This window comes from Sander vitreus, chromosome 17 (assembly GCF_031162955.1).
Source record: "Sander vitreus isolate 19-12246 chromosome 17, sanVit1, whole genome shotgun sequence".
Classification (NCBI taxonomy): domain Eukaryota; kingdom Metazoa; phylum Chordata; class Actinopteri; order Perciformes; family Percidae; genus Sander; species Sander vitreus.
The window spans coordinates 10,972,546-10,981,483 of record NC_135871.1 but is presented as its reverse complement, the minus strand read 5'-3'; the positions used below and the strand labels follow the sequence as shown (position 1 = coordinate 10,981,483).

At 40.5% G+C, this 8,938-nt stretch overlaps 1 pseudogene across 1 annotated transcript; it reads left to right on the top strand.

The window, feature by feature from the left end:
* Positions 1-2,104: 2,104 nt before the first annotated feature.
* On the top strand, positions 2,105-8,265 carry LOC144532455 (geranylgeranyl pyrophosphate synthase pseudogene; annotated as a pseudogene). Its single transcript, XR_013503352.1, has 2 exons — positions 2,105-2,167; positions 7,294-8,265. The product of XR_013503352.1 is annotated as a geranylgeranyl pyrophosphate synthase pseudogene (transcript).
* Positions 8,266-8,938: the final 673 nt, after the last annotated feature.

The following is an 8,938-nucleotide window of genomic DNA, read 5'->3' as shown; positions in this document are numbered from 1 at the left end:
TGATTAATTAATCACAGAGTATGTAATTAATTAGATTACATTTTTTAATCGACTGACAGCCCTAGTTTAAAGAAATACAAACGAGCCAAAGTGTTTTTTCCCCTATCCTAGAATAGAAAGGTGGTGTAATCAGACCATACTGCCATGTTCCAATGTCAGGCTGACTGGGACATACCAGACATTATTTGGCATACTTTGGAGATATTATATCATCTCCCAGAACTGTATTCATGTGCTTGAGAGATATTCTTCTAAGAACTGTTTTTGGTGTGGGTTATCTTCTGGAGGGAGGAGGATAAAGGTGTGTTCTAGTATTTGTCACAGTTCATATCGATTGCACTGCGCACTGAGTTTAGTTTTTTTTCTGCAGAGATAACTCAGATATTTTTAAGATTCAAGATCTTGTATTCCACCATCTCAGTCTCCTGATAATTCATTGATTCTGAGTTTTCAGAGTGGCATGTACGAATACAATCGGAAAAGAGCCGATTGAGCAACTGGACAGCTGCACGACTGGGAGAGGGACTTCAGAAACCCTTTCCACACAGAAAGAATAAGGTAAGGATCTTTTTGCTTTCAATAATTTAAATACTGTGTGGAAAAATAGTCCTGTCTTGCAGTTGGTAAATTCAGCTTTAAAGTTTAAAAACTTTTGTTTTTGCTTGGACTGACAATGAGGTGGAACTGTTACTGAAAGGAATGTAAGCCTACCTAACCGATTCGACTTTCTGATGTGGGTGTTTGCGTTTCCAAAGGTCTTTCTGTCCGTAAACGTAGCAAAAGATATGCATTCTTAAACAAAAACATAATAGTATGGATGTAGCCTGACTCTCTTTGAAATCTTTGTTAATCAATTGGTGTCAGATCAGAAAATTGTATCTAGAATGCATTATGTATGTATAAAGAGAAGTAACATCAAAACAATTAACAGTTTCATCAGAAGCGGCTGTGTACGTCAGGCGAACAGTGCACGTCCTGCCTCTGTAGATCATCACAGGCGACAGAGCTTGAAGAACTGTGCATTGTTTTAGAAAACCATACGCAGGGAGCAGAAGAGAGCTGCTGTCACCTGCTGCTCCTCTGTGCAATGTCTCACTCGTTACAGTCTATGGTCTCACCGATAGGCAACAGTAGTAGACCAGAACCGAGCGCCATCCTGTAGCCAATTGTGCTTTAGACTGATGTTAGGACCTCCTACCTCATTAACATATGGACACATAAATACAGAAATAAATAAATGTAGATGGACAAAAATGGAGAAATATATTTAAAGCATTCATTTATTCTTTTATGTATACATTTATTTCTGCATTTATTTATTCATGTATTTATTCATACATTTATTCAAGCATTTATTTATTCATTTATTTATTGAGACTTAAGTCATGTTCCGTCCTCCATAGCTTGTGCATAGAGCAGACAACGACCTAGGATCGGAATCGTTAAATATTGCCGTTTTTAGGCCATTGTTGACAGTGCATATTGCTGCATTTATAAACTGTGCACACCTCTCACTCTGGGCTGGTTGCTATTTTATCACGTCATCAAAAATGTATTTGTTAGGTAAAATGTATTCAGCCTTTTAACTTATTCGAACGGACACCAAAAGTGTTTTATTTGCTATTTTCTGCCCACTAATTTCAGCATTCGGTGCACCCGTACTAATTAAAATGACAAATATATTTACTACTTCTCTTTACTCTTCTGTGTGATTGTGAACTTGTACCAAGCTTTTTAACCTTCCAAGTTGAGTGATATTTATTTTACTTTTTTATGTTCTTTCAAACAAGATTTTTGCAAACTTGAAGCAATGGATGGCGACTCGGAAGCTGCCACTGAGCAAATTTTGCTGAAACCATACAAGTACTTGTTGCAATTACAAGGTAAGTCTTTCTCCATGTCAATGACTGCATAGTGATAGAAGATACATGCAGATATGCAGCTAAAAGGTCATCAAAAGACCAGTATACTGCTGATTAGTCCTAAAGCTACACTCAGCCCTGAGCTACTCACTTCCTGTTAATCACACTGGATCATAGTATTAGCAAAATGCCTAAAATGATGAATGTGAATTTTGTTTTCTGCTCTCTTCTCAGGAAAGAACGTGAGGACAAAACTATCCCAAGCAGTTAACCACTGGCTCAATGTTCCAGAGGACAAACTGCAGGTGAGAAATCAGCCATTTCCAGCCTCTTAACATTTAGAGTCAGCTGATGCTTATTGCTGTAGACAGGTGGGAAGGGGAAACTATGCTGTGCTTATTCTAAATAGACAACTCATTTTGTAATGCAACCAGAAGGTTCTGTCAGCTGAGCTGTTCCTATCTGAATGTAAAGATTGGATGTGGAGCTTAGATCATCCATGATTTATTACAGGAGGTTGTTAATGCATATTATATTTCTTTGATCTGCAGCTTTCCATTATTGCTGATTTCATGAATTGTTGAAGTTGGATGCATTTTGTTTGTTGTGACAACCCTGCTGTTAGTCAGCAGTGTCTGTTGGTTAATTGTAGGATGGGCTAGTAACCAGTCCCTTCTGGTGGCACCTGGGCCTGGTAAATTTGGGCTCTGCTACTCATTCTCATTCTCTCTCTCTCTCTCTGTCTCTTGCTGAAGTTCCATTGGTGTTGTCTCCCTGACATCTTGGACTGCGGCAGTGACCAATGACCATTACACCTTAAAATGTACTATAGAGCCTTTCAGCTACGGGCCCTCAGAGTGTGGATGGACCCCTCATCTACAGTCCCATGGAGAGAAATAGAGCAAAACCTCACTGGAAGTCTAAGACTTCAAGACCTTGCCTTTGCAGGTGTGTGTCCAAAAAAGTGTATGCTAGCCTATGGCCCTCTTATCACCAAAACATTGACTAACTTTAAACAGGAGGAGCAACTATGCTACATCAACAAGTGGCATTTGAACACCCTAATTTGGCACAATACATACTTAATGTCTGGTAACAAACCCTTTGCTTGTAAGCAGTGGAGTGACAGAGGCATTTATACTGTAAACCAATTATTCGATGAGAAAGATATGTTGTGTTTTGAAGACCAAAGAGCTAGTTTTGAGGTCCCCAGGACATCCTTCTTCTTGTATCTGCGCTTAAGATCAGCCCTAAAATGTTATGGAGTACCATGGGGAAACAGTCTTGAGGCTCACCCAGTCATTAAATGGTTTGTTGATTTTCCTGTGAGAGGATTAGCGTCCAACATCTATACTAAACTGTTGCAAGTATCTATCGGAGAACTCCCAATAGCAAGGAAATGGGAGCGAGAGCTGAGCCCTGAGGGGAATGCAATAAATTGGGAGACAGTTTGGGACATTTTCCATTGCTCCAAGAACCCAAATCACCAGCAGATCCACTTCAACATATGCCATAGGACGTATTGGACTCCTCCGAAGAGATACGTCTTTAAAGTCATTTATCCCCATTGCACGTTCTGTCAACCTGAACAAACTGGATTTTTCCTGCATATGGTCTGGGAGTGTGAACCGGTGCATGAGTTCTGGAATAAAACAACATCAATAATATCTGATGTGATGTCGAATTCCTACTGACCCGATTGTTTTGTTACTTAATGACGACTCTAAATTACACCTGCTTGGGAGACAGAGGAAAGTTTGGCTAGCTGGCTCAACCGCAACCAAGAAAATGATAGCTCAGCGCTGGCTCCCCCCCCACTCATTTTGTATAAAACAGTGGTTGGTGTATTTTCTAGACATAGTTATGCTTGAGCTCTCTACAGCAAGGATTAACAAAGCCAAATCATCAACTATAGACCTATGGAAAGGTGCAGCAGCATGGGTATCAGTCCTAATGACCTCAGCATCACTAGAATTAGAGGACAGTGACTAGGCAAGGTGTGATTTCTGTTTTTGTTTATTTGTTTGTTTTTGTTTTCCTCGAGACCGCAGAGGGTGGGAGAGGGTTTTTGTACTTGTTCAATTGTATTTGTATGTTCTAAATATAAAAAAATACAATAAAAAAGAAAAGAATTAAAAGAAAGAATTAAGATCTAGCAGCTAGTCTACACTGTTTCTTTAGCTGCATACTGTTGCACATCCCAGTGTTGGAATCCTTTTCAAGGGAAATACAGCTAGACTTAAGACAGTTTATATTAAAGCATTTTAACAGTGTTTACTTCAGCTACTAGCAGTCCCTCCAGGATTTCACAACCCTTTTTTTGAGATTGTTGCGGCCCAAAACAGCTGGTTTTGCGGGAGCTTTTGTAAATAATTGCGATAAAAGTTGCAATGTCTTTTGTATTTTTGTTGCAATTAAGTTGTGAGAGAAGTTTCAAAAAAAGTTGCGATTTTTTATTTTTTTTTAATAGTTCTTTAAAAATAAAAAGGAAACTTGTTTTGGGGAGAATAAAATTACTCTGGTCTGAGTTTTCCTAGTAACCTTACCAAAAAAGCTCAGGATGCTGCAAATGTTGGTATAATATGAAAATGGCTGGTGGATTTAAGACAAAAAATAATAATTTATTGAATGAATCAAATTTGAACATATGTGTCAGTGGCTTGTTGAGCTTTACATTGTTTGTTAATTTCTTATCCTGGCCTGCGACACACATTCATACGGTTTGATAAAGTACTTATTGGACTTTATCATACTTATATTCCACTTTATTAGTCGCGGGGGGGAATTGAGCAGCAGCCCCGCCCTCTGCAAAGAGCCAACAGGAAACAGCAGCAGCTTTCAGCGACTTTAGAGTGAAAAAACATTATAGCGTACATTGATGTTAAATTGTATACAGGTTGGCAGAACGGTCTGAAATGTTTTGCACGGTCTTTCGCTGTACGTTTTGTTGGTAAATGTGAGATGTTCGAGTCACATACATCTCGTCTTCATATCGGAAACAAGGAAATGAATTTGCCGACGTACGTATGTTACGTCAACCGGTAGCAGACAGCCAAAGAGTGAAAGGCATTTAAGTGGCACCAAAATTAGCCACCATGCAGATGACCTATTACTTTATGAATCAGACACAAAAAGAACCATCCCACATATCTGAGATACTCTCAAAACCTTTTGATTACATTCTCTGGGTATAAGCTATATATAAGAGAATAAAATAAAATTAAAATGAACCTACCAATTTATGTACCTATATAAGGGACTGTTTGTTATTTATATAAAGTGCCACCGGAGGAGTTTTGGGATCTTTGGTCAAATTAGACTTGACCCTCCCTTTGCCAGTAAAAAAATATCTATGACCCTCCATAACGACTATGAAAAGAGGCATCAATTTATGGATGCCTTCTGTACTGGTTATTTTTTACAGCCATGACTTATATGATTTAACCTCTGCATTCTCATTTTACGCATCACACTCCTCTGTTATGGTGTGGTGGCAATTTCAGTGGATTTACTCACTAACATTGTTGTGGAAACACAATAAGCATGGAAACTAAATGCACACTTCCTGCATTACTTCAAATACTAAGTTACTCCTCTAATTAACTAGTATTCATCTGAAATAAAACAATACAACATTGAGACCATTCAGCAAAGCACACTGGGTAATTAATTCAACACACAAACTGCTGCTATGGACTCGTCGCTAGGCTTCCTCAGTCATTATATAGCTATATATATAGTATATAGTATATTTAGCTATATAGGTAAAGCTGCCGAAGTTGAACATTATCCAAAACATATGTTTATTTTTAAAGCAGATTTTAAATTACATTGTAACAATTTCACAATTCGTCCGACCGCCAATCGCGGCACGGCTGTCTTAGAACACAATAGACAGACGGTGGCGGAATGCCCCGACACTTAAATTCAACCAAAATGTAACGGTGAACACTCAGTGTTCGACCTACATTCTGTTGAGATGCCTATCCAAATGCAGAAACGAAGCGCAGTCGCAACATAAAACGTTAAGACATGTTAAGAAAAAAAATCCGTATTTTGCCGTAATCCAATGACACGAAAAAAACGTAATCCACAGAGATCAGTAGATCCACAAAAAGGTAAATGATACGGTGTATCCAGCAAGGCCTACGCGCGTCACATTCACCAGCCACCTCCAAACAGGTGAATGCGGTGAACTTCGAAAGTCAAAATCTACACAAAATCCGCAATCAATTAGTAAACTGACATCAAATGTATATACATGGCATTTAGGAAACCTTTATTGCAACGTTGGCACGTCAAGATGTCCAGACAGTGCGACACTAATTTTCGTTTTTTGCGTCCTGCTGCTCCCATCGTCAGCCAGGTAATATTTTTTTTACTAAAGCAGTATATGAAATCAGATGTATTACCAACCACCATTTAGTTGTTTTGTGTTATTAGTTGTGTTTGTATGTATAAATTATTCCACTCATTTTTTAAACAATACAATTACCTGTTTCAGCCACCAGGGGGGCAGTCCCTCTGCCCCCCAGCAAACTCATGGGTCAGACCCATCTGGTAGCGAAGGAGGGCCGAGACTGAGAGCTACATAGAAAAATATGCACCAAACAATACACTTTGAAATGTTGCTGTTTCATGAACACAAAAGTTGTGTGACCCCCCCCTCTCCTAGACTAAAAAATGTTGGGTGGCCCTCCCCTCAACAAAGAATAAAAAGACATGACCCTCCCCTATTTTCCTCCGGTGGGCCATTCCATAAATACCGAACGGTCCCTAAATGCTTTTTTCTCCCCAGGTCCTCCTTTCGTAGCATTAACATCATGTTTTCCTTTAATATGGGCCAATACATTTCCAAGGCTTAAAAAAATCCATATTCTAGAGGAGCAGATCGGAGGGAGGTTTGGAGTTACCACATTTGCAAAGTCACTACTGGGCAGCCAGCAAAAAATTGAAACGAGAAGCCTCACTGATGTGAAGAACAGGACAGAGATACATATATAAATGCTCTCTGCCTGCCATATGCCAAAGCTCCGGTAAGTCCACTCACCCAGTCTCTGCCCGGGCATGCCCCAGCTGCCCCCACAATTATTGACAAACTCCCACAAACAATGACGCACGCGACGGTGAAATGGCGATTTATCCCTTTAAATGTGAATAAACTACAGTTACACTCACTGCCAGCAAATGCTCTTTCCGTTGTGATTGGTAGTATCTTGACAACTCGCCGTTACCTTGTTTCCTACAGACTGTGTTGATGCGACTTGTACATTACAACCACTCAAACAGGACAGAGTAACACAGCGGAGATCATATATATATATATATATATATATATATTTTTTTTTACAACTTAGTTAAGGCAGAAGACTATGCTTTGTTGATTTCTGTATAGTATAGTTTAATGATCAGATCTTTTTGTCATGTTCAGGTGATCATCCAGGTGACTGAGATGCTGCACAATGCCAGCTTGCTCATAGACGACATTGAGGACAGCTCCAAGCTGCGGCGAGGCTTCCCTGTGGCCCACAGCATCTATGGCATTCCCTCCATTATCAACTCGGCCAACTACGTCTACTTCCTGGGGTTGGAGAAGGTGCTGACCCTGGAGCACCCTGAGGCAGTCCGAGTGTTTACCCGGCAGCTGCTGGAGCTGCACCGTGGTCAGGGCCTGGACATCCACTGGAGGGACACTTACACCTGTCCCACTGAGCAGGAGTACTGCAACATGGTGCTACAGAAAACTGGAAGGGCTCTTTGGTTTGGCTGTGGGCCTGATGCAGCTCTTCTCAGATTGGAAACAGGACCTGAAACCCCTCCTGGACACACTGGGCCTCTTCTTCCAGATACGCGACGACTATGCCAACCTGACCTCTCGTGAGTACAGCGAGAACAAGAGCTTCTGTGAGGACCTGACTGAGGGAAAGTTCTCTTTCCCCACCATTCACGCCATATGGTCGCATCCAGAGAGCACTCAGGTGCAGAACATCCTGAGGCAGCGCACAGACAACATGGAAATCAAACGATACTGTGTGGACTACCTGGAGAAGGTAGGCTCGTTTGCCTACACCCGTCAGACACTGCGAGACCTGGAGGCGGAGGTCTACCGTCTCATCGGGGAGTTTGGGGGAAACCCTCAACTGGAGAGCCTTGTCAAACACCTCAGCCAAATGCATCATGAGGCTGAAGCCACAGCAGAGTCCAGTACTGAGCCACACTCCAACCAAAACCACTGACCTCATCCAGCATGACTCACATACTAGCCCTGAACACTCCACTAAATAAAGTAAGATATCTTGAGTGTATGATGTGTGATTTGGGGATCCTTAATCATTAAGCTGCCAGAGTGCCAATCCTTTAGAAAAGCCCTTTGCAACTCAATTGCCTACTTGTATTATAACATGCTGGCAAAGTAGTGCTCATGCTGTTTATGCTCAGCTGTATATAAAAAAAACGTTTGTTTTGGTTTATTGCAGACTGCATTTCCATCTGGTTGAGATTCACATCTCTAATGTTTTATTAGGGTGATTTAGTTATGATATTTGTAAGTAGTAGACACTGTGCTGAAGTTATGAACTTCTTTGTATTCGTGAATAAAAAAATAAAATAATTTCACAGCTGTCATTAAGGCTAGTTTCCTTGTTTTGAAATGAAAATTGTTTGATGGGAGGGAGAATAGAGGGAGTCTTTACTAAAGATAAGCAGCACCATCTACTGAGCATACCGGTGTAATTGAACCATTACAAAACCAATCATTGAGCCAATCATTATCCGCATTCACCTGCTGCACCAGATCCATGTGTTTATTTTTTCAAGACAACATACTTTTGCAACTCAATGCTAAATAGTACAGGCTGAAAAGCGCACCGGATGCTGCAAGTTATTACACAATTGCCTGCCACATGTTTCCTTTTGAGGAACCTTGACTGAGCACTCACACAGGCTGGTTGCTACGTACGTGATTGGTGTTTTCCTGTGAGTTTGTCCTGAAATACAGAGCACCAGTCATCTAAATCCCGTATTATCTGCTTCTTCTGTTAATACTGTTGAGTTTCTCCTCAGCTGCTGAAAAAAAA